We start from the raw sequence: 27,399 nt of genomic DNA, 5'->3' as shown, positions 1-27,399 counted from the left end.
TAGCTGGATCAGGTTTTATTATATTCTGAATTGGACGTTGAAAATGAGCTTATCTCAGCCAGCAGAGAGGTCAAATCACAGTAATGCAAACTCAGTCAGAGACATAGATTTTCACTTGCAACTTGCTTTAACATGTTTAACAGTGCATGAAATGTTGTCTAAAACAAAAAAGAATGATGCATTTTAAGCTGGATCAGGTTTTATTACATTCTGAATTGGACGTTGAAAATGAGCTTATCTCAGCCAGCAGAGAGGTCAAATCACAGTAATGCAAACTCAGTCAGAGACATAGATTTTCACTTGCAACTTGCTTTAACATGTTTAACAGTGCATGAAATGTTGTCTAAAACAAAAAAGAATGATGCATTTTATGGCTGGATCTGGTTTTATTACATTCTGAATTGGACGTTGAAAATGAGCTTATCTCAGCCAGCAGAGAGGTCAAATCACAGTAATGCAAACTCAGTCAGAGACATAGATTTTCACTTGCAACTTGCTTTAACATGTTTAACAGTGCATGAAATGTTGCCTAAAACAAAAAAGAATGATGCATTTTATAGCTGGATCAGGTTTTATTATATTCTGAATTGGACGTTGAAAATGAGCTTATCTCAGCCAGCAGAGAGGTCAAATCACAGTAATGCAAACTCAGTCAGAGACATAGATTTTCACTTGCAACTTGCTTTAACATGTTTAACAGTGCATGAAATGTTGTCTAAAACAAAAAAGAATGAAGCATTTTATGGCTGGATCTGGTTTTATTACATTCTGACTTGGACGTTGAAAATGAGCTTATCTCAGCCAGCAGAGAGGTCAAATCACAGTAATGCAAACTCAGTCAGAGACATAGATTTTCACTTGCAACTTGCTTTAACATGTTTAACAGTGCATGAAATGTTGTCTAAAACAAAAAAGAATGATGCATTTTATGGCTGGATCTGGTTTTATCACTTTCTGAATTGGACGTTGAAAATGAGCTTATCTCAGCCAGCAGAGAGGTCAAATCACAGTAATGCAAACTCAGTCAGAGACATAGATTTTCACTTGCAACTTGCTTTAACATGTTTAACAGTGCATGAAATGTTGTCTAAAACAAAAAAGAATGATCCATTTTATGGCTGGATCTGTTTTTATCACTTTCTGAATTGGACGTTGAAAATGAGCTTATCTCAGCCAGCAGAGAGGTCAAATCACAGTAATGCAAACTCAGTCAGAGACATAGATTTTCACTTGCAACTTGCTTTAACATGTTTAACAGTGCATGAAATGTTGTCTAAAACAAAAAAGAATGATGCATTTTATAGCTGGATCAGGTTTTATTACATTCTGAATTGGACGTTGAAAATGAGCTTATCTCAGCCAGCAGAGAGGTCAAATCACAGTAATACAAACTCAGTCAGAGACATAGATTTTCACTTGCAACTTGCTTTAACATGTTTAACAGTGCATGAAATGTTGTCTAAAACAAAAAAGAATGATGCATTTTATAGCTGGATCTGGTTTTATTATATTCTGAATTGGACGTTGAAAATGAGCTTATCTCAGCCAGCAGAGAGGTCAAATCACAGTAATGCAAACTCAGTCAGAGACATAGATTTTCACTTGCAACTTGCTTTAACATGTTTAACAGTGCATGAAATGTTGTCTAAAACAAAAAAGAATGATGCATTTTATGGCTGGATCTGGTTTTATTACATTCTGTATTGGACGTTGAAAATGAGCTTATCTCAGCCAGCAGAGAGGTCAAATCACAGTAATACAAACTCAGTCAGAGACATAGATTTTCACTTGCAACTTGCTTTAACATGTTTAACAGTGCATGAAATGTTGTCTAAAACAAAAAAGAATGATGCATTTTATAGCTGGATCAGGTTTTATTATATTCTGAATTGGACGTTGAAAATGAGCTTATCTCAGCCAGCAGAGAGGTCAAATCACAGTAATGCAAACTCAGTCAGAGACATAGATTTTCACTTGCAACTTGCTTTAACATGTTTAACAGTGCATGAAATGTTGTCTAAAACAAAAAAGAATGATGCATTTTATGGCTGGATCTGTTTTATTACATTCTGAATTGGACGTTGAAAATGAGTTTAACTCAGCCAGCAGAGAGGTCAAATCACAGTAATACAAACTCAGTCAGAGACATAGATTTTCACTTGCAACTTGCTTTAACATGTTTAACAGTGCATGAAATGTTGTCTAAAACAAAAAAGAATGATGCATTTTATAGCTGGATCAGGTTTTATTATATTCTGAACTGGACGTTGAAAATGAGCTTATCTCAGCCAGCAGAGAGGTCAAATCACAGTAATGCAAACTCAGTCAGAGACATAGATTTTCACTTGCAACTTGCTTTAACATGTTTAACAGTGCATGAAATGTTGTCTAAAACAAAAAAGAATGATGCATTTTAAGCTGGATCAGGTTTTATTACATTCTGAATTGGACGTTGAAAATGAGCTTATCTCAGCCAGCAGAGAGGTCAAATCACAGTAATGCAAACTCAGTCAGAGACATAGATTTTCACTTGCAACTTGCTTTAACATGTTTAACAGTGCATGAAATGTTGTCTAAAACAAAAAAGAATGATGCATTTTAAGCTGGATCAGGTTTTATTACATTCTGAATTGGACGTTGAAAATGAGCTTATCTCAGCCAGCAGAGAGGTCAAATCACAGTAATGCAAACTCAGTCAGAGACATAGATTTTCACTTGCAACTTGCTTTAACATGTTTAACAGTGCATGAAATGTTGTTTAAAACAAAAAAGAATGATGCATTTTATGGCTGGATCTGGTTTTATCACTTTCTGAATTGGACGTTGAAAATGAGCTTATCTCAGCCAGCAGAGAGGTCAAATCACAGTAATACAAACTCAGTCAGAGACATAGATTTTCACTTGCAACTTGCTTTAACATGTTTAACAGTGCATGAAATGTTGTCTAAAACAAAAAAGATTGATGCATTTTATAGCTGGATCAGGTTTTATTACATTCTGAATTGGACGTTGAAAATGAGCTTATCTCAGCCAGCAGAGAGGTCAAATCACAGTAATGCAAACTCAGTCAGAGACATAGATTTTCACTTGCAACTTGCTTTAACATGTTTAACAGTGCATGAAATGTTGTCTAAAACAAAAAAGAATGATGCATTTTATGGCTGGATCTGGTTTTATTACATTCTGACTTGGACGTTGAAAATGAGCTTATCTCAGCCAGCAGAGAGGTCAAATCACAGTAATGCAAACTCAGTCAGAGACATAGATTTTCACTTGCAACTTGCTTTAACATGTTTAACAGTGCATGAAATGTTGTCTAAAACAAAAAAGAATGATGCATTTTATGGCTGGATCTGTTTTTATCACTTTCTGAATTGGACGTTGAAAATGAGCTTATCTCAGCCAGCAGAGAGGTCAAATCACAGTAATGCAAACTCAGTCAGAGACATAGATTTTCACTTGCAACTTGCTTTAACATGTTTAACAGTGCATGAAATGTTGTCTAAAACAAAAAAGATTGATGCATTTTATAGCTGGATCAGGTTTTATTACATTCTGAATTGGACGTTGAAAATGAGCTTATCTCAGCCAGCAGAGAGGTCAAATCACAGTAATGCAAACTCAGTCAGAGACATAGATTTTCACTTGCAACTTGCTTTAACATGTTTAACAGTGCATGAAATGTTGTCTAAAACAAAAAAGAATGATGCATTTTATGGCTGGATCTGGTTTTATTACATTCTGACTTGGACGTTGAAAATGAGCTTATCTCAGCCAGCAGAGAGGTCAAATCACAGTAATGCAAACTCAGTCAGAGACATAGATTTTCACTTGCAACTTGCTTTAACATGTTTAACAGTGCATGAAATGTTGTCTAAAACAAAAAAGAATGATGCATTTTATAGCTGGATCTGGTTTTATTACATTCTGAATTGGACGTTGAAAATGAGCTTATCTCAGCCAGCAGAGAGGTCAAATCACAGTAATGCAAACTCAGTCAGAGACATAGATTTTCACTTGCAACTTGCTTTAACATGTTTAACAGTGCATGAAATGTTGTCTAAAACAAAAAAGAATGATGCATTTTATAGCTGGATCAGGTTTTATTACATTCTGAATTGGACGTTGAAAATGAGCTTATCTCAGCCAGCAGAGAGGTCAAATCACAGTAATGCAAACTCAGTCAGAGACATAGATTTTCACTTGCAACTTGCTTTAACATGTTTAACAGTGCATGAAATGTTGTCTAAAACAAAAAAGAATGATGCATTTTATAGCTGGATCTGGTTTTATCACTTTCTGAATTGGACGTTGAAAATGAGCTTATCTCAGCCAGCAGAGAGGTCAAATCACAGTAATGCAAACTCAGTCAGAGACATAGATTTTCACTTGCAACTTGCTTTAACATGTTTAACAGTGCATGAAATGTTGTCTAAAACAAAAAAGAATGATGCATTTTATAGCTGGATCAGGTTTTATTACATTCTGAATTGGACGTTGAAAATGAGCTTATCTCAGCCAGCAGAGAGGTCAAATCACAGTAATGCAAACTCAGTCAGAGACATAGATTTTCACTTGCAACTTGCTTTAACATGTTTAACAGTGCATGAAATGTTGTCTAAAACAAAAAAGAATGATCCATTTTATGGCTGGATCTGTTTTTATCACTTTCTGAATTGGACGTTGAAAATGAGCTTATCTCAGCCAGCAGAGAGGTCTAATCACAGTAATGCAAACTCAGTCAGAGACATAGATTTTCACTTGCAACTTGCTTTAACATGTTTAACAGTGCATGAAATGTTGTCTAAAACAAAAAAGAATGATGCATTTTATAGCTGGATCAGGTTTTATTACATTCTGAATTGGACGTTGAAAATGAGCTTATCTCAGCCAGCAGAGAGGTCAAATCACAGTAATGCAACCTCAGTCAGAGACATAGATTTTCACTTGCAACTTGCTTTAACATGTTTAACAGTGCATGAAATGTTGTCTAAAACAAAAAAGAATGATGCATTTTAAGCTGGATCAGGTTTTATTACATTCTGAATTGGACGTTGAAAATGAGCTTATCTCAGCCAGCAGAGAGGTCAAATCACAGTAATGCAAACTCAGTCAGAGACATAGATTTTCACTTGCAACTTGCTTTAACATGTTTAACAGTGCATGAAATGTTGTCTAAAACAAAAAAGAATGATGCATTTTATGGCTGGATCTGGTTTTATTACATTCTGAATTGGACGTTGAAAATGAGCTTATCTCAGCCAGCAGAGAGGTCAAATCACAGTAATGCAAACTCAGTCAGAGACATAGATTTTCACTTGCAACTTGCTTTAACATGTTTAACAGTGCATGAAATGTTGTCTAAAACAAAAAAGAATGATGCATTTTATAGCTGGATCAGGTTTTATTATATTCTGAATTGGACGTTGAAAATGAGCTTATCTCAGCCAGCAGAGAGGTCAAATCACAGTAATGCAAACTCAGTCAGAGACATAGATTTTCACTTGCAACTTGCTTTAACATGTTTAACAGTGCATGAAATGTTGTCTAAAACAAAAAAGAATGATGCATTTTATGGCTGGATCTGGTTTTATTACATTCTGAATTGGACGTTGAAAATGAGCTTATCTCAGCCAGCAGAGAGGTCAAATCACAGTAATACAAACTCAGTCAGAGACATAGATTTTCACTTGCAACTTGCTTTAACATGTTTAACAGTGCATGAAATGTTGTCTAAAACAAAAAAGAATGATGCATTTTATAGCTGGATCAGGTTTTATTATATTCTGAATTGGACGTTGAAAATGAGCTTATCTCAGCCAGCAGAGAGGTCAAATCACAGTAATGCAAACTCAGTCAGAGACATAGATTTTCACTTGCAACTTGCTTTAACATGTTTAACAGTGCATGAAATGTTGTCTAAAACAAAAAAGAATGAAGCATTTTATGGCTGGATCTGGTTTTATTACATTCTGAATTGGACGTTGAAAATGAGCTTATCTCAGCCAGCAGAGAGGTCAAATCACAGTAATGCAAACTCAGTCAGAGACATAGATTTTCACTTGCAACTTGCTTTAACATGTTTAACAGTGCATGAAATGTTGTCTAAAACAAAAAAGAATGATGCATTTTATGGCTGGATCTGGTTTTATCACTTTCTGAATTGGACGTTGAAAATGAGCTTATCTCAGCCAGCAGAGAGGTCAAATCACAGTAATGCAAACTCAGTCAGAGACATAGATTTTCACTTGCAACTTGCTTTAACATGTTTAACAGTGCATGAAATGTTGTCTAAAACAAAAAAGAATGATCCATTTTATGGCTGGATCTGTTTTTATCACTTTCTGAATTGGACGTTGAAAATGAGCTTATCTCAGCCAGCAGAGAGGTCAAATCACAGTAATGCAAACTCAGTCAGAGACATAGATTTTCACTTGCAACTTGCTTTAACATGTTTAACAGTGCATGAAATGTTGTCTAAAACAAAAAAGATTGATGCATTTTATAGCTGGATCAGGTTTTATTACATTCTGAATTGGACGTTGAAAATGAGCTTATCTCAGCCAGCAGAGAGGTCAAATCACAGTAATGCAAACTCAGTCAGAGACATAGATTTTCACTTGCAACTTGCTTTAACATGTTTAACAGTGCATGAAATGTTGTCTAAAACAAAAAAGAATGATGCATTTTATGGCTGGATCTGGTTTTATTACATTCTGACTTGGACGTTGAAAATGAGCTTATCTCAGCCAGCAGAGAGGTCAAATCACAGTAATGCAAACTCAGTCAGAGACATAGATTTTCACTTGCAACTTGCTTTAACATGTTTAACAGTGCATGAAATGTTGTCTAAAACAAAAAAGAATGATGCATTTTATAGCTGGATCTGGTTTTATTACATTCTGAATTGGACGTTGAAAATGAGCTTATCTCAGCCAGCAGAGAGGTCAAATCACAGTAATGCAAACTCAGTCAGAGACATAGATTTTCACTTGCAACTTGCTTTAACATGTTTAACAGTGCATGAAATGTTGTCTAAAACAAAAAAGAATGATGCATTTTATAGCTGGATCAGGTTTTATTACATTCTGAATTGGACGTTGAAAATGAGCTTATCTCAGCCAGCAGAGAGGTCAAATCACAGTAATGCAAACTCAGTCAGAGACATAGATTTTCACTTGCAACTTGCTTTAACATGTTTAACAGTGCATGAAATGTTGTCTAAAACAAAAAAGAATGATGCATTTTATAGCTGGATCTGGTTTTATCACTTTCTGAATTGGACGTTGAAAATGAGCTTATCTCAGCCAGCAGAGAGGTCAAATCACAGTAATGCAAACTCAGTCAGAGACATAGATTTTCACTTGCAACTTGCTTTAACATGTTTAACAGTGCATGAAATGTTGTCTAAAACAAAAAAGAATGATGCATTTTATAGCTGGATCAGGTTTTATTACATTCTGAATTGGACGTTGAAAATGAGCTTATCTCAGCCAGCAGAGAGGTCAAATCACAGTAATGCAAACTCAGTCAGAGACATAGATTTTCACTTGCAACTTGCTTTAACATGTTTAACAGTGCATGAAATGTTGTCTAAAACAAAAAAGAATGATGCATTTTATAGCTGGATCAGGTTTTATTACATTCTGAATTGGACGTTGAAAATGAGCTTATCTCAGCCAGCAGAGAGGTCAAATCACAGTAATGCAAACTCAGTCAGAGACATAGATTTTCACTTGCAACTTGCTTTAACATGTTTAACAGTGCATGAAATGTTGTCTAAAACAAAAAAGAATGATCCATTTTATGGCTGGATCTGTTTTTATCACTTTCTGAATTGGACGTTGAAAATGAGCTTATCTCAGCCAGCAGAGAGGTCTAATCACAGTAATGCAAACTCAGTCAGAGACATAGATTTTCACTTGCAACTTGCTTTAACATGTTTAACAGTGCATGAAATGTTGTCTAAAACAAAAAAGAATGATGCATTTTATAGCTGGATCAGGTTTTATTACATTCTGAATTGGACGTTGAAAATGAGCTTATCTCAGCCAGCAGAGAGGTCAAATCACAGTAATGCAACCTCAGTCAGAGACATAGATTTTCACTTGCAACTTGCTTTAACATGTTTAACAGTGCATGAAATGTTGTCTAAAACAAAAAAGAATGATGCATTTTATAGCTGGATCAGGTTTTATTACATTCTGAATTGGACGTTGAAAATGAGCTTATCTCAGCCAGCAGAGAGGTCAAATCACAGTAATGCAACCTCAGTCAGAGACATAGATTTTCACTTGCAACTTGCTTTAACATGTTTAACAGTGCATGAAATGTTGTCTAAAACAAAAAAGAATGATGCATTTTATGGCTGGATCTGGTTTTATTACATTCTGAATTGGACGTTGAAAATGAGCTTATCTCAGCCAGCAGAGAGGTCAAATCACAGTAATGCAAACTCAGTCAGAGACATAGATTTTCACTTGCAACTTGCTTTAACATGTTTAACAGTGCATGAAATGTTGTCTAAAACAAAAAAGAATGATGCATTTTATAGCTGGATCTGGTTTTATTACATTCTGAATTGGACGTTGAAAATGAGCTTATCTCAGCCAGCAGAGAGGTCAAATCACAGTAATACAAACTCAGTCAGAGACATAGATTTTCACTTGCAACTTGCTTTAACATGTTTAACAGTGCATGAAATGTTGTCTAAAACAAAAAAGAATGATGCATTTTATAGCTGGATCAGGTTTTATTATATTCTGAATTGGACGTTGAAAATGAGCTTAACTCAGCCAGCAGAGAGGTCAAATCACAGTAATACAAACTCAGTCAGAGACATAGATTTTCACTTGCAACTTGCTTTAACATGTTTAACAGTGCATGAAATGTTGTCTAAAACAAAAAAGAATGATGCATTTTATAGCTGGATCAGGTTTTATTATATTCTGAACTGGACGTTGAAAATGAGCTTATCTCAGCCAGCAGAGAGGTCAAATCACAGTAATGCAAACTCAGTCAGAGACATAGATTTTCACTTGCAACTTGCTTTAACATGTTTAACAGTGCATGAAATGTTGTCTAAAACAAAAAAGAATGATGCATTTTAAGCTGGATCAGGTTTTATTACATTCTGAATTGGACGTTGAAAATGAGCTTATCTCAGCCAGCAGAGAGGTCAAATCACAGTAATGCAAACTCAGTCAGAGACATAGATTTTCACTTGCAACTTGCTTTAACATGTTTAACAGTGCATGAAATGTTGTCTAAAACAAAAAAGAATGATGCATTTTATAGCTGGATCAGGTTTTATTATATTCTGAATTGGACGTTGAAAATGAGCTTATCTCAGCCAGCAGAGAGGTCAAATCACAGTAATGCAAACTCAGTCAGAGACATAGATTTTCACTTGCAACTTGCTTTAACATGTTTAACAGTGCATGAAATGTTGTCTAAAACAAAAAAGAATGATGCATTTTAAGCTGGATCAGGTTTTATTACATTCTGAATTGGACGTTGAAAATGAGCTTATCTCAGCCAGCAGAGAGGTCAAATCACAGTAATGCAAACTCAGTCAGAGACATAGATTTTCACTTGCAACTTGCTTTAACATGTTTAACAGTGCATGAAATGTTGTCTAAAACAAAAAAGAATGATCCATATTATGGCTGGATCTGTTTTTATCACTTTATGAATTGGACGTTGAAAATGAACTTATCTCAGCCAGCAGAGAGGTCAAATCACAGTAATGCAAACTCAGTCAGAGACATAGATTTTCACTTGCAACTTGCTTTAACATGTTTAACAGTGCATGAAATGTTGTCTAAAACAAAAAAGAATGATGCATTTTGCATTTTATAGCTGGATCAGGTTTTATTACATTCTGAATTGGACGTTGAAAATGAGCTTATCTCAGCCAGCAGAGAGGTCAAATCACAGTAATGCAAACTCAGTCAGAGACATAGATTTTCACTTGCAACTTGCTTTAACATGTTTAACAGTGCATGAAATGTTGTCTAAAACAAAAAAGAATGATGCATTTTATAGCTGGATCTGGTTTTATTACATTCTGAATTGGACGTTGAAAATGAGCTTATCTCAGCCAGCAGAGAGGTCAAATCACAGTAATACAAACTCAGTCAGAGACATAGATTTTCACTTGCAACTTGCTTTAACATGTTTAACAGTGCATGAAATGTTGTCTAAAACAAAAAAGAATGATGCATTTTATAGCTGGATCAGGTTTTATTATATTCTGAATTGGACGTTGAAAATGAGCTTAACTCAGCCAGCAGAGAGGTCAAATCACAGTAATGCAAACTCAGTCAGAGACATAGATTTTCACTTGCAACTTGCTTTAACATGTTTAACAGTGCATGAAATGTTGTCTAAAACAAAAAAGAATGATGCATTTTATAGCTGGATCTGGTTTTATTATATTCTGAACTGGACGTTGAAAATGAGCTTATCTCAGCCAGCAGAGAGGTCAAATCACAGTAATGCAAACTCAGTCAGAGACATAGATTTTCACTTGCAACTTGCTTTAACATGTTTAACAGTGCATGAAATGTTGTCTAAAACAAAAAAGAATGATGCATTTTATAGCTGGATCAGGTTTTATTACATTCTGAATTGGACGTTGAAAATGAGCTTATCTCAGCCAGCAGAGAGGTCAAATCACAGTAATGCAAACTCAGTCAGAGACATAGATTTTCACTTGCAACTTGCTTTAACATGTTTAACAGTGCATGAAATGTTGTCTAAAACAAAAAAGAATGATGCATTTTATAGCTGGATCAGGTTTTATTATATTCTGAATTGGACGTTGAAAATGAGCTTATCTCAGCCAGCAGAGAGGTCAAATCACAGTAATGCAAACTCAGTCAGAGACATAGATTTTCACTTGCAACTTGCTTTAACATGTTTAACAGTGCATGAAATGTTGTCTAAAACAAAAAAGAATGATGCATTTTATGGCTGGATCTGGTTTTATTACATTCTGAATTGGACGTTGAAAATGAGCTTATCTCAGCCAGCAGAGAGGTCAAATCACAGTAATGCAAACTCAGTCAGAGACATAGATTTTCACTTGCAACTTGCTTTAACATGTTTAACAGTGCATGAAATGTTGTCTAAAACAAAAAAGAATGATGCATTTTATGGCTGGATCTGGTTTTATCACTTTCTGAATTGGACGTTGAAAATGAGCTTATCTCAGCCAGCAGAGAGGTCAAATCACAGTAATGCAAACTCAGTCAGAGACATAGATTTTCACTTGCAACTTGCTTTAACATGTTTAACAGTGCATGAAATGTTGTCTAAAACAAAAAAGATTGATGCATTTTATAGCTGGATCAGGTTTTATTACATTCTGAATTGGACGTTGAAAATGAGCTTATCTCAGCCAGCAGAGAGGTCAAATCACAGTAATGCAAACTCAGTCAGAGACATAGATTTTCACTTGCAACTTGCTTTAACATGTTTAACAGTGCATGAAATGTTGTCTAAAACAAAAAAGAATGATGCATTTTATGGCTGGATCTGGTTTTATTACATTCTGACTTGGACGTTGAAAATGAGCTTATCTCAGCCAGCAGAGAGGTCAAATCACAGTAATGCAAACTCAGTCAGAGACATAGATTTTCACTTGCAACTTGCTTTAACATGTTTAACAGTGCATGAAATGTTGTCTAAAACAAAAAAGAATGATGCATTTTATAGCTGGATCTGGTTTTATTACATTCTGAATTGGACGTTGAAAATGAGCTTATCTCAGCCAGCAGAGAGGTCAAATCACAGTAATGCAAACTCAGTCAGAGACATAGATTTTCACTTGCAACTTGCTTTAACATGTTTAACAGTGCATGAAATGTTGTCTAAAACAAAAAAGAATGATGCATTTTATAGCTGGATCAGGTTTTATTACATTCTGAATTGGACGTTGAAAATGAGCTTATCTCAGCCAGCAGAGAGGTCAAATCACAGTAATGCAAACTCAGTCAGAGACATAGATTTTCACTTGCAACTTGCTTTAACATGTTTAACAGTGCATGAAATGTTGTCTAAAACAAAAAAGAATGATGCATTTTATAGCTGGATCTGGTTTTATCACTTTCTGAATTGGACGTTGAAAATGAGCTTATCTCAGCCAGCAGAGAGGTCAAATCACAGTAATGCAAACTCAGTCAGAGACATAGATTTTCACTTGCAACTTGCTTTAACATGTTTAACAGTGCATGAAATGTTGTCTAAAACAAAAAAGAATGATGCATTTTATAGCTGGATCAGGTTTTATTACATTCTGAATTGGACGTTGAAAATGAGCTTATCTCAGCCAGCAGAGAGGTCAAATCACAGTAATGCAAACTCAGTCAGAGACATAGATTTTCACTTGCAACTTGCTTTAACATGTTTAACAGTGCATGAAATGTTGTCTAAAACAAAAAAGAATGATGCATTTTATAGCTGGATCAGGTTTTATTACATTCTGAATTGGACGTTGAAAATGAGCTTATCTCAGCCAGCAGAGAGGTCAAATCACAGTAATGCAAACTCAGTCAGAGACATAGATTTTCACTTGCAACTTGCTTTAACATGTTTAACAGTGCATGAAATGTTGTCTAAAACAAAAAAGAATGATCCATTTTATGGCTGGATCTGTTTTTATCACTTTCTGAATTGGACGTTGAAAATGAGCTTATCTCAGCCAGCAGAGAGGTCTAATCACAGTAATGCAAACTCAGTCAGAGACATAGATTTTCACTTGCAACTTGCTTTAACATGTTTAACAGTGCATGAAATGTTGTCTAAAACAAAAAAGAATGATGCATTTTATAGCTGGATCAGGTTTTATTACATTCTGAATTGGACGTTGAAAATGAGCTTATCTCAGCCAGCAGAGAGGTCAAATCACAGTAATGCAAACTCAGTCAGAGACATAGATTTTCACTTGCAACTTGCTTTAACATGTTTAACAGTGCATGAAATGTTGTCTAAAACAAAAAAGAATGATGCATTTTAAGCTGGATCAGGTTTTATTACATTCTGAATTGGACGTTGAAAATGAGCTTATCTCAGCCAGCAGAGAGGTCAAATCACAGTAATGCAAACTCAGTCAGAGACATAGATTTTCACTTGCAACTTGCTTTAACATGTTTAACAGTGCATGAAATGTTGTCTAAAACAAAAAAGAATGATGCATTTTATGGCTGGATCTGGTTTTATTACATTCTGAATTGGACGTTGAAAATGAGCTTATCTCAGCCAGCAGAGAGGTCAAATCACAGTAATACAAACTCAGTCAGAGACATAGATTTTCACTTGCAACTTGCTTTAACATGTTTAACAGTGCATGAAATGTTGTCTAAAACAAAAAAGAATGATGCATTTTATAGCTGGATCAGGTTTTATTATATTCTGAATTGGACGTTGAAAATGAGCTTAACTCAGCCAGCAGAGAGGTCAAATCACAGTAATACAAACTCAGTCAGAGACATAGATTTTCACTTGCAACTTGCTTTAACATGTTTAACAGTGCATGAAATGTTGTCTAAAACAAAAAAGAATGATGCATTTTATAGCTGGATCAGGTTTTATTATATTCTGAACTGGACGTTGAAAATGAGCTTATCTCAGCCAGCAGAGAGGTCAAATCACAGTAATGCAAACTCAGTCAGAGACATAGATTTTCACTTGCAACTTGCTTTAACATGTTTAACAGTGCATGAAATGTTGTCTAAAACAAAAAAGAATGATGCATTTTATAGCTGGATCAGGTTTTATTATATTCTGAATTGGACGTTGAAAATGAGCTTATCTCAGCCAGCAGAGAGGTCAAATCACAGTAATGCAAACTCAGTCAGAGACATAGATTTTCACTTGCAACTTGCTTTAACATGTTTAACAGTGCATGAAATGTTGTCTAAAACAAAAAAGAATGATGCATTTTATGGCTGGATCTGGTTTTATTACATTCTGAATTGGACGTTGAAAATGAGCTTATCTCAGCCAGCAGAGAGGTCAAATCACAGTAATGCAAACTCAGTCAGAGACATAGATTTTCACTTGCAACTTGCTTTAACATGTTTAACAGTGCATGAAATGTTGTCTAAAACAAAAAAGAATGATGCATTTTATAGCTGGATCTGGTTTTATTACATTCTGAATTGGACGTTGAAAATGAGCTTATCTCAGCCAGCAGAGAGGTCAAATCACAGTAATACAAACTCAGTCAGAGACATAGATTTTCACTTGCAACTTGCTTTAACATGTTTAACAGTGCATGAAATGTTGTCTAAAACAAAAAAGAATGATGCATTTTATAGCTGGATCAGGTTTTATTATATTCTGAATTGGACGTTGAAAATGAGCTTAACTCAGCCAGCAGAGAGGTCAAATCACAGTAATACAAACTCAGTCAGAGACATAGATTTTCACTTGCAACTTGCTTTAACATGTTTAACAGTGCATGAAATGTTGTCTAAAACAAAAAAGAATGATGCATTTTATAGCTGGATCAGGTTTTATTATATTCTGAACTGGACGTTGAAAATGAGCTTATCTCAGCCAGCAGAGAGGTCAAATCACAGTAATGCAAACTCAGTCAGAGACATAGATTTTCACTTGCAACTTGCTTTAACATGTTTAACAGTGCATGAAATGTTGTCTAAAACAAAAAAGAATGATGCATTTTAAGCTGGATCAGGTTTTATTACATTCTGAATTGGACGTTGAAAATGAGCTTATCTCAGCCAGCAGAGAGGTCAAATCACAGTAATGCAAACTCAGTCAGAGACATAGATTTTCACTTGCAACTTGCTTTAACATGTTTAACAGTGCATGAAATGTTGTCTAAAACAAAAAAGAATGATGCATTTTATAGCTGGATCAGGTTTTATTATATTCTGAATTGGACGTTGAAAATGAGCTTATCTCAGCCAGCAGAGAGGTCAAATCACAGTAATGCAAACTCAGTCAGAGACATAGATTTTCACTTGCAACTTGCTTTAACATGTTTAACAGTGCATGAAATGTTGTCTAAAACAAAAAAGAATGATGCATTTTATGGCTGGATCTGGTTTTATTACATTCTGAATTGGACGTTGAAAATGAGCTTATCTCAGCCAGCAGAGAGGTCAAATCACAGTAATGCAAACTCAGTCAGAGACATAGATTTTCATTTGCAACTTGCTTTAACATGTTTAACAGTGCATGAAATGTTGTCTAAAACAAAAAAGAATGATGCATTTTATGGCTGGATCTGGTTTTATCACTTTCTGAATTGGACGTTGAAAATGAGCTTATCTCAGCCAGCAGAGAGGTCAAATCACAGTAATGCAAACTCAGTCAGAGACATAGATTTTCACTTGCAACTTGCTTTAACATGTTTAACAGTGCATGAAATGTTGTCTAAAACAAAAAAGAATGATGCATTTTAAGCTGGATCAGGTTTTATTACATTCTGAATTGGACGTTGAAAATGAGCTTATCTCAGCCAGCAGAGAGGTCAAATCACAGTAATGCAAACTCAGTCAGAGACATAGATTTTCACTTGCAACTTGCTTTAACATGTTTAACAGTGCATGAAATGTTGTCTAAAACAAAAAAGAATGATGCATTTTATGGCTGGATCTGTTTTTATCACTTTCTGAATTGGACGTTGAAAATGAACTTATCTCAGCCAGCAGAGAGATCAAATCACAGTAATGCAAACTCAGTCAGAGACATAGATTTTCACTTGCAACTTGCTTTAACATGTTTAACAGTGCATGAAATGTTGTCTAAAACAAAAAAGAATGATGCATTTTGCATTTTATAGCTGGATCAGGTTTTATTACATTCTGAATTGGACGTTGAAAATGAGCTTATCTCAGCCAGCAGAGAGGTCAAATCACAGTAATGCAAACTCAGTCAGAAACATAGATTTTCACTTGCAACTTGCTTTAACATGTTTAACAGTGCATGAAATGTTGTCTAAAACAAAAAAGAATGATGCATTTTATAGCTGGATCTGGTTTTATTACATTCTGAATTGGACGTTGAAAATGAGCTTATCTCAGCCAGCAGAGAGGTCAAATCACAGTAATACAAACTCAGTCAGAGACATAGATTTTCACTTGCAACTTGCTTTAACATGTTTAACAGTGCATGAAATGTTGTCTAAAACAAAAAAGAATGATGCATTTTATAGCTGGATCAGGTTTTATTATATTCTGAATTGGACGTTGAAAATGAGCTTAACTCAGCCAGCAGAGAGGTCAAATCACAGTAATACAAACTCAGTCAGAGACATAGATTTTCACTTGCAACTTGCTTTAACATGTTTAACAGTGCATGAAATGTTGTCTAAAACAAAAAAGAATGATGCATTTTATAGCTGGATCTGGTTTTATTATATTCTGAACTGGACGTTGAAAATGAGCTTATCTCAGCCAGCAGAGAGGTCAAATCACAGTAATGCAAACTCAGTCAGAGACATAGATTTTCACTTGCAACTTGCTTTAACATGTTTAACAGTGCATGAAATGTTGTCTAAAACAAAAAAGAATGATGCATTTTAAGCTGGATCAGGTTTTATTACATTCTGAATTGGACGTTGAAAATGAGCTTATCTCAGCCAGCAGAGAGGTCAAATCACAGTAATGCAAACTCAGTCAGAGACATAGATTTTCACTTGCAACTTGCTTTAACATGTTTAACAGTGCATGAAATGTTGTCTAAAACAAAAAAGAATGATGCATTTTATAGCTGGATCAGGTTTTATTATATTCTGAATTGGACGTTGAAAATGAGCTTATCTCAGCCAGCAGAGAGGTCAAATCACAGTAATGCAAACTCAGTCAGAGACATAGATTTTCACTTGCAACTTGCTTTAACATGTTTAACAGTGCATGAAATGTTGTCTAAAACAAAAAAGAATGATGCATTTTATGGCTGGATCTGGTTTTATTACATTCTGAATTGGACGTTGAAAATGAGCTTATCTCAGCCAGCAGAGAGGTCAAATCACAGTAATGCAAACTCAGTCAGAGACATAGATTTTCATTTGCAACTTGCTTTAACATGTTTAACAGTGCATGAAATGTTGTCTAAAACAAAAAAGAATGATGCATTTTATGGCTGGATCTGGTTTTATCACTTTCTGAATTGGACGTTGAAAATGAGCTTATCTCAGCCAGCAGAGAGGTCAAATCACAGTAATGCAAACTCAGTCAGAGACATAGATTTTCACTTGCAACTTGCTTTAACATGTTTAACAGTGCATGAAATGTTGTCTAAAACAAAAAAGAATGATGCATTTTAAGCTGGATCAGGTTTTATTACATTCTGAATTGGACGTTGAAAATGAGCTTATCTCAGCCAGCAGAGAGGTCAAATCACAGTAATGCAAACTCAGTCAGAGACATAGATTTTCACTTGCAACTTGCTTTAACATGTTTAACAGTGCATGAAATGTTGTCTAAAACAAAAAAGAATGATGCATTTTATGGCTGGATCTGGTTTTATTACATTCTGAATTGGACGTTGAAAATGAGCTTATCTCAGCCAGCAGAGAGGTCAAATCACAGTAATGCAAACTCAGTCAGAGACATAGATTTTCACTTGCAACTTGCTTTAACATGTTTAACAGTGCATGAAATGTTGTCTAAAACAAAAAAGAATGATGCATTTTATAGCTGGATCAGGTTTTATTATATTCTGAATTGGACGTTGAAAATGAGCTTATCTCAGCCAGCAGAGAGGTCAAATCACAGTAATGCAAACTCAGTCAGAGACATAGATTTTCACTTGCAACTTGCTTTAACATGTTTAACAGTGCATGAAATGTTGTCTAAAACAAAAAAGAATGATGCATTTTATGGCTGGATCTGGTTTTATTACATTCTGAATTGGACGTTGAAAATGAGCTTATCTCAGCCAGCAGAGAGGTCAAATCACAGTAATACAAACTCAGTCAGAGACATAGATTTTCACTTGCAACTTGCTTTAACATGTTTAACAGTGCATGAAATGTTGTCTAAAACAAAAAAGAATGATGCATTTTATAGCTGGATCAGGTTTTATTATATTCTGAATTGGACGTTGAAAATGAGCTTATCTCAGCCAGCAGAGAGGTCAAATCACAGTAATGCAAACTCAGTCAGAGACATAGATTTTCACTTGCAACTTGCTTTAACATGTTTAAAAGTGCATGAAATGTTGTCTAAAACAAAAAAGAATGAAGCATTTTATGGCTGGATCTGGTTTTATTACATTCTGAATTGGACGTTGAAAATGAGCTTATCTCAGCCAGCAGAGAGGTCAAATCACAGTAATGCAAACTCAGTCAGAGACATAGATTTTCACTTGCAACTTGCTTTAACATGTTTAACAGTGCATGAAATGTTGTCTAAAACAAAAAAGAATGATGCATTTTATGGCTGGATCTGGTTTTATCACTTACTGAATTGGACGTTGAAAATGAGCTTATCTCAGCCAGCAGAGAGGTCAAATACAGTAATGCAAACTCAGTCAGAGACATAGATTTTCACTTGCAACTTGCTTTAACATGTTTAACAGTGCATGAAATGTTGTCTAAAACAAAAAAGAATGATCCATTTTATGGCTGGATCTGTTTTTATCACTTTCTGAATTGGACGTTGAAAATGAGCTTATCTCAGCCAGCAGAGAGGTCAAATCACAGTAATGCAAACTCAGTCAGAGACATAGATTTTCACTTGCAACTTGCTTTAACATGTTTAACAGTGCATGAAATGTTGTCTAAAACAAAAAAGATTGATGCATTTTATAGCTGGATCAGGTTTTATTACATTCTGAATTGGACGTTGAAAATGAGCTTATCTCAGCCAGCAGAGAGGTCAAATCACAGTAATGCAAACTCAGTCAGAGACATAGATTTTCACTTGCAACTTGCTTTAACATGTTTAACAGTGCATGAAATGTTGTCTAAAACAAAAAAGAATGATGCATTTTATGGCTGGATCTGGTTTTATTACATTCTGACTTGGACGTTGAAAATGAGCTTATCTCAGCCAGCAGAGAGGTCAAATCACAGTAATGCAAACTCAGTCAGAGACATAGATTTTCACTTGCAACTTGCTTTAACATGTTTAACAGTGCATGAAATGTTGTCTAAAACAAAAAAGAATGATGCATTTTATAGCTGGATCTGGTTTTATTACATTCTGAATTGGACGTTGAAAATGAGCTTATCTCAGCCAGCAGAGAGGTCAAATCACAGTAATGCAAACTCAGTCAGAGACATAGATTTTCACTTGCAACTTGCTTTAACATGTTTAACAGTGCATGAAATGTTGTCTAAAACAAAAAAGAATGATGCATTTTATAGCTGGATCAGGTTTTATTACATTCTGAATTGGACGTTGAAAATGAGCTTATCTCAGCCAGCAGAGAGGTCAAATCACAGTAATGCAAACTCAGTCAGAGACATAGATTTTCACTTGCAACTTGCTTTAACATGTTTAACAGTGCATGAAATGTTGTCTAAAACAAAAAAGAATGATGCATTTTATAGCTGGATCTGGTTTTATCACTTTCTGAATTGGACGTTGAAAATGAGCTTATCTCAGCCAGCAGAGAGGTCAAATCACAGTAATGCAAACTCAGTCAGAGACATAGATTTTCACTTGCAACTTGCTTTAACATGTTTAACAGTGCATGAAATGTTGTCTAAAACAAAAAAGAATGATGCATTTTATAGCTGGATCAGGTTTTATTACATTCTGAATTGGACGTTGAAAATGAGCTTATCTCAGCCAGCAGAGAGGTCAAATCACAGTAATGCAAACTCAGTCAGAGACATAGATTTTCACTTGCAACTTGCTTTAACATGTTTAACAGTGCATGAAATGTTGTCTAAAACAAAAAAGAATGATGCATTTTATAGCTGGATCAGGTTTTATTACATTCTGAATTGGACGTTGAAAATGAGCTTATCTCAGCCAGCAGAGAGGTCAAATCACAGTAATGCAAACTCAGTCAGAGACATAGATTTTCACTTGCAACTTGCTTTAACATGTTTAACAGTGCATGAAATGTTGTCTAAAACAAAAAAGAATGATCCATTTTATGGCTGGATCTGTTTTTATCACTTTCTGAATTGGACGTTGAAAATGAGCTTATCTCAGCCAGCAGAGAGGTCAAATCACAGTAATGCAAACTCAGTCAGAGACATAGATTTTCACTTGCAACTTGCTTTAACATGTTTAACAGTGCATGAAATGTTGTCTAAAACAAAAAAGAATGATGCATTTTATAGCTGGATCAGGTTTTATTACATTCTGAATTGGACGTTGAAAATGAGCTTATCTCAGCCAGCAGAGAGGTCAAATCACAGTAATGCAAACTCAGTCAGAGACATAGATTTTCACTTGCAACTTGCTTTAACATGTTTAACAGTGCATGAAATGTTGTCTAAAACAAAAAAGAATGATGCATTTTATAGCTGGATCTGGTTTTATCACTTTCTGAATTGGACGTTGAAAATGAGCTTATCTCAGCCAGCAGAGAGGTCAAATCACAGTAATGCAAACTCAGTCAGAGACATAGATTTTCACTTGCAACTTGCTTTAACATGTTTAACAGTGCATGAAATGTTGTCTAAAACAAAAAAGAATGATGCATTTTATAGCTGGATCAGGTTTTATTACATTCTGAATTGGACGTTGAAAATGAGCTTATCTCAGCCAGCAGAGAGGTCAAATCACAGTAATGCAAACTCAGTCAGAGACATAGATTTTCACTTGCAACTTGCTTTAACATGTTTAACAGTGCATGAAATGTTGTCTAAAACAAAAAAGAATGATGCATTTTATAGCTGGATCAGGTTTTATTACATTCTGAATTGGACGTTGAAAATGAGCTTATCTCAGCCAGCAGAGAGGTCAAATCACAGTAATGCAAACTCAGTCAGAGACATAGATTTTCACTTGCAACTTGCTTTAACATGTTTAACAGTGCATGAAATGTTGTCTAAAACAAAAAAGAATGATCCATTTTATGGCTGGATCTGTTTTTATCACTTTCTGAATTGGACGTTGAAAATGAGCTTATCTCAGCCAGCAGAGAGGTCTAATCACAGTAATGCAAACTCAGTCAGAGACATAGATTTTCACTTGCAACTTGCTTTAACATGTTTAACAGTGCATGAAATGTTGTCTAAAACAAAAAAGAATGATGCATTTTATAGCTGGATCAGGTTTTATTACATTCTGAATTGGACGTTGAAAATGAGCTTATCTCAGCCAGCAGAGAGGTCAAATCACAGTAATGCAACCTCAGTCAGAGACATAGATTTTCACTTGCAACTTGCTTTAACATGTTTAACAGTGCATGAAATGTTGTCTAAAACAAAAAAGAATGATGCATTTTAAGCTGGATCAGGTTTTATTACATTCTGAATTGGACGTTGAAAATGAGCTTATCTCAGCCAGCAGAGAGGTCAAATCACAGTAATGCAAACTCAGTCAGAGACATAGATTTTCACTTGCAACTTGCTTTAACATGTTTAACAGTGCATGAAATGTTGTCTAAAACAAAAAAGAATGATGCATTTTATGGCTGGATCTGGTTTTATTACATTCTGAATTGGACGTTGAAAATGAGCTTATCTCAGCCAGCAGAGAGGTCAAATCACAGTAATGCAAACTCAGTCAGAGACATAGATTTTCACTTGCAACTTGCTTTAACATGTTTAACAGTGCATGAAATGTTGTCTAAAACAAAAAAGAATGATGCATTTTATAGCTGGATCTGGTTTTATTACATTCTGAATTGGACGTTGAAAATGAGCTTATCTTAGCCAGCAGAGAGGTCAAATCACAGTAATACAAACTCAGTCAGAGACATAGATTTTCACTTGCAACTTGCTTTAACATGTTTAACAGTGCATGAAATGTTGTCTAAAACAAAAAAGAATGATGCATTTTATAGCTGGATCAGGTTTTATTATATTCTGAATTGGACGTTGAAAATGAGCTTAACTCAGCCAGCAGAGAGGTCAAATCACAGTAATACAAACTCAGTCAGAGACATAGATTTTCACTTGCAACTTGCTTTAACATGTTTAACAGTGCATGAAATGTTGTCTAAAACAAAAAAGAATGATGCATTTTATAGCTGGATCAGGTTTTATTATATTCTGAACTGGACGTTGAAAATGAGCTTATCTCAGCCAGCAGAGAGGTCAAATCACAGTAATGCAAACTCAGTCAGAGACATAGATTTTCACTTGCAACTTGCTTTAACATGTTTAACAGTGCATGAAATGTTGTCTAAAACAAAAAAGAATGATGCATTTTAAGCTGGATCAGGTTTTATTACATTCTGAATTGGACGTTGAAAATGAGCTTATCTCAGCCAGCAGAGAGGTCAAATCACAGTAATGCAAACTCAGTCAGAGACATAGATTTTCACTTGCAACTTGCTTTAACATGTTTAACAGTGCATGAAATGTTGTCTAAAACAAAAAAGAATGATGCATTTTATAGCTGGATCAGGTTTTATTATATTCTGAATTGGACGTTGAAAATGAGCTTATCTCAGCCAGCAGAGAGGTCAAATCACAGTAATGCAAACTCAGTCAGAGACATAGATTTTCACTTGCAACTTGCTTTAACATGTTTAACAGTGCATGAAATGTTGTCTAAAACAAAAAAGAATGATGCATTTTATGGCTGGATCTGGTTTTATTACATTCTGAATTGGACGTTGAAAATGAGCTTATCTCAGCCAGCAGAGAGGTCAAATCACAGTAATGCAAACTCAGTCAGAGACATAGATTTTCATTTGCAACTTGCTTTAACATGTTTAACAGTGCATGAAATGTTGTCTAAAACAAAAAAGAATGATGCATTTTATGGCTGGATCTGGTTTTATCACTTTCTGAATTGGACGTTGAAAATGAGCTTATCTCAGCCAGCAGAGAGGTCAAATCACAGTAATGCAAACTCAGTCAGAGACATAGATTTTCACTTGCAACTTGCTTTAACATGTTTAACAGTGCATGAAATGTTGTCTAAAACAAAAAAGAATGATGCATTTTAAGCTGGATCAGGTTTTATTACATTCTGAATTGGACGTTGAAAATGAGCTTATCTCAGCCAGCAGAGAGGTCAAATCACAGTAATGCAAACTCAGTCAGAGACATAGATTTTCACTTGCAACTTGCTTTAACATGTTTAACAGTGCATGAAATGTTGTCTAAAACAAAAAAGAATGATCCATTTTATGGCTGGATCTGTTTTTATCACTTTCTGAATTGGACGTTGAAAATGAACTTATCTCAGCCAGCAGAGAGGTCAAATCACAGTAATGCAAACTCAGTCAGAGACATAGATTTTCACTTGCAACTTGCTTTAACATGTTTAACAGTGCATGAAATGTTGTCTAAAACAAAAAAGAATGATGCATTTTGCATTTTATAGCTGGATCAGGTTTTATTACATTCTGAATTGGACGTTGAAAATGAGCTTATCTCAGCCAGCAGAGAGGTCAAATCACAGTAATGCAAACTCAGTCAGAGACATAGATTTTCACTTGCAACTTGCTTTAACATGTTTAACAGTGCATGAAATGTTGTCTAAAACAAAAAAGAATGATGCATTTTATAGCTGGATCTGGTTTTATTACATTCTGAATTGGACGTTGAAAATGAGCTTATCTCAGCCAGCAGAGAGGTCAAATCACAGTAATACAAACTCAGTCAGAGACATAGATTTTCACTTGCAACTTGCTTTAACATGTTTAACAGTGCATGAAATGTTGTCTAAAACAAAAAAGAATGATGCATTTTATAGCTGGATCAGGTTTTATTATATTCTGAATTGGACGTTGAAAATGAGCTTAACTCAGCCAGCAGAGAGGTCAAATCACAGTAATACAAACTCAGTCAGAGACATAGATTTTCACTTGCAACTTGCTTTAACATGTTTAACAGTGCATGAAATGTTGTCTAAAACAAAAAAGAATGATGCATTTTATAGCTGGATCTGGTTTTATTATATTCTGAACTGGACGTTGAAAATGAGCTTATCTCAGCCAGCAGAGAGGTCAAATCACAGTAATGCAAACTCAGTCAGAGACATAGATTTTCACTTGCAACTTGCTTTAACATGTTTAACAGTGCATGAAATGTTGTCTAAAACAAAAAAGAATGATGCATTTTATAGCTGGATCAGGTTTTATTACATTCTGAATTGGACGTTGAAAATGAGCTTATCTCAGCCAGCAGAGAGGTCAAATCACAGTAATGCAAACTCAGTCAGAGACATAGATTTTCACTTGCAACTTGCTTTAACATGTTTAACAGTGCATGAAATGTTGTCTAAAACAAAAAAGAATGATGCATTTTATAGCTGGATCAGGTTTTATTATATTCTGAATTGGACGTTGAAAATGAGCTTATCTCAGCCAGCAGAGAGGTCAAATCACAGTAATGCAAACTCAGTCAGAGACATAGATTTTCACTTGCAACTTGCTTTAACATGTTTAACAGTGCATGAAATGTTGTCTAAAACAAAAAAGAATGATGCATTTTATGGCTGGATCTGGTTTTATTACATTCTGAATTGGACGTTGAAAATGAGCTTATCTCAGCCAGCAGAGAGGTCAAATCACAGTAATGCAAACTCAGTCAGAGACATAGATTTTCACTTGCAACTTGCTTTAACATGTTTAACAGTGCATGAAATGTTGTCTAAAACAAAAAAGAATGATGCATTTTATGGCTGGATCTGGTTTTATCACTTTCTGAATTGGACGTTGAAAATGAGCTTATCTCAGCCAGCAGAGAGGTCAAATCACAGTAATGCAAACTCAGTCAGAGACATAGATTTTCACTTGCAACTTGCTTTAACATGTTTAACAGTGCATGAAATGTTGTCTAAAACAAAAAAGAATGATCCATTTTATGGCTGGATCTGTTTTTATCACTTTCTGAATTGGACGTTGAAAATGAGCTTATCTCAGCCAGCAGAGAGGTCAAATCACAGTAATGCAAACTCAGTCAGAGACATAGATTTTCACTTGCAACTTGCTTTAACATGTTTAACAGTGCATGAAATGTTGTCTAAAACAAAAAAGATTGATGCATTTTATAGCTGGATCAGGTTTTATTACATTCTGAATTGGACGTTGAAAATGAGCTTATCTCAGCCAGCAGAGAGGTCAAATCACAGTAATGCAAACTCAGTCAGAGACATAGATTTTCACTTGCAACTTGCTTTAACATGTTTAACAGTGCATGAAATGTTGTCTAAAACAAAAAAGAATGATGCATTTTATGGCTGGATCTGGTTTTATTACATTCTGACTTGGACGTTGAAAATGAGCTTATCTCAGCCAGCAGAGAGGTCAAATCACAGTAATGCAAACTCAGTCAGAGACATAGATTTTCACTTGCAACTTGCTTTAACATGTTTAACAGTGCATGAAATGTTGTCTAAAACAAAAAAGAATGATGCATTTTATAGCTGGATCAGGTTTTATTACATTCTGAATTGGACGTTGAAAATGAGCTTATCTCAGCCAGCAGAGAGGTCAAATCACAGTAATGCAAACTCAGTCAGAGACATAGATTTTCACTTGCAACTTGCTTTAACATGTTTAACAGTGCATGAAATGTTGTCTAAAACAAAAAAGAATGATGCATTTTATAGCTGGATCAGGTTTTATTACATTCTGAATTGGACGTTGAAAATGAGCTTATCTCAGCCAGCAGAGAGGTCAAATCACAGTAATGCAAACTCAGTCAGAGACATAGATTTTCACTTGCAACTTGCTTTAACATGTTTAACAGTGCATGAAATGTTGTCTAAAACAAAAAAGAATGATCCATTTTATGGCTGGATCTGTTTTTATCACTTTCTGAATTGGACGTTGAAAATGAGCTTATCTCAGCCAGCAGAGAGGTCTAATCACAGTAATGCAAACTCAGTCAGAGACATAGATTTTCACTTGCAACTTGCTTTAACATGTTTAACAGTGCATGAAATGTTGTCTAAAACAAAAAAGAATGATCCATTTTATGGCTGGATCTGTTTTTATCACTTTCTGAATTGGACGTTGAAAATGAGCTTATCTCAGCCAGCAGAGAGGTCTAATCACAGTAATGCAAACTCAGTCAGAGACATAGATTTTCACTTGCAACTTGCTTTAACATGTTTAACAGTGCATGAAATGTTGTCTAAAACAAAAAAGAATGATGCATTTTAAGCTGGATCAGGTTTTATTACATTCTGAATTGGACGTTGAAAATGAGCTTATCTCAGCCAGCAGAGAGGTCAAATCACAGTAATGCAAACTCAGTCAGAGACATAGATTTTCACTTGCAACTTGCTTTAACATGTTTAACAGTGCATGAAATGTTGTCTAAAACAAAAAAGAATGATGCATTTTATGGCTGGATCTGGTTTTATTACATTCTGAATTGGACGTTGAAAATGAGCTTATCTCAGCCAGCAGAGAGGTCAAATCACAGTAATGCAAACTCAGTCAGAGACATAGATTTTCACTTGCAACTTGCTTTAACATGTTTAACAGTGCATGAAATGTTGTCTAAAACAAAAAAGAATGATGCATTTTATAGCTGGATCTGGTTTTATTACATTCTGAATTGGACGTTGAAAATGAGCTTATCTCAGCCAGCAGAGAGGTCAAATCACAGTAATACAAACTCAGTCAGAGACATAGATTTTCACTTGCAACTTGCTTTAACATGTTTAACAGTGCATGAAATGTTGTCTAAAACAAAAAAGAATGATGCATTTTATAGCTGGATCAGGTTTTATTATATTCTGAATTGGACGTTGAAAATGAGCTTAACTCAGCCAGCAGAGAGGTCAAATCACAGTAATACAAACTCAGTCAGAGACATAGATTTTCACTTGCAACTTGCTTTAACATGTTTAACAGTGCATGAAATGTTGTCTAAAACAAAAAAGAATGATGCATTTTATAGCTGGATCAGGTTTTATTATATTCTGAACTGGACGTTGAAAATGAGCTTATCTCAGCCAGCAGAGAGGTCAAATCACAGTAATGCAAACTCAGTCAGAGACATAGATTTTCACTTGCAACTTGCTTTAACATGTTTAACAGTGCATGAAATGTTGTCTAAAACAAAAAAGAATGATGCATTTTAAGCTGGATCAGGTTTTATTACATTCTGAATTGGACGTTGAAAATGAGCTTATCTCAGCCAGCAGAGAGGTCAAATCACAGTAATGCAAACTCAGTCAGAGACATAGATTTTCACTTGCAACTTGCTTTAACATGTTTAACAGTGCATGAAATGTTGTCTAAAACAAAAAAGAATGATGCATTTTATAGCTGGATCAGGTTTTATTATATTCTGAATTGGACGTTGAAAATGAGCTTATC

The sequence above is a fragment of the Danio rerio genome, chromosome 11 (genome assembly GCF_052040795.2).
Source record: "Danio rerio strain M-AB ecotype USA chromosome 11, GRCz13ab, whole genome shotgun sequence".
Taxonomy (NCBI): Eukaryota; Metazoa; Chordata; class Actinopteri; order Cypriniformes; family Danionidae; genus Danio; species Danio rerio.
The sequence above is the reverse complement of the archived record's forward strand: the minus strand, read 5'-3'. Positions refer to the sequence as shown.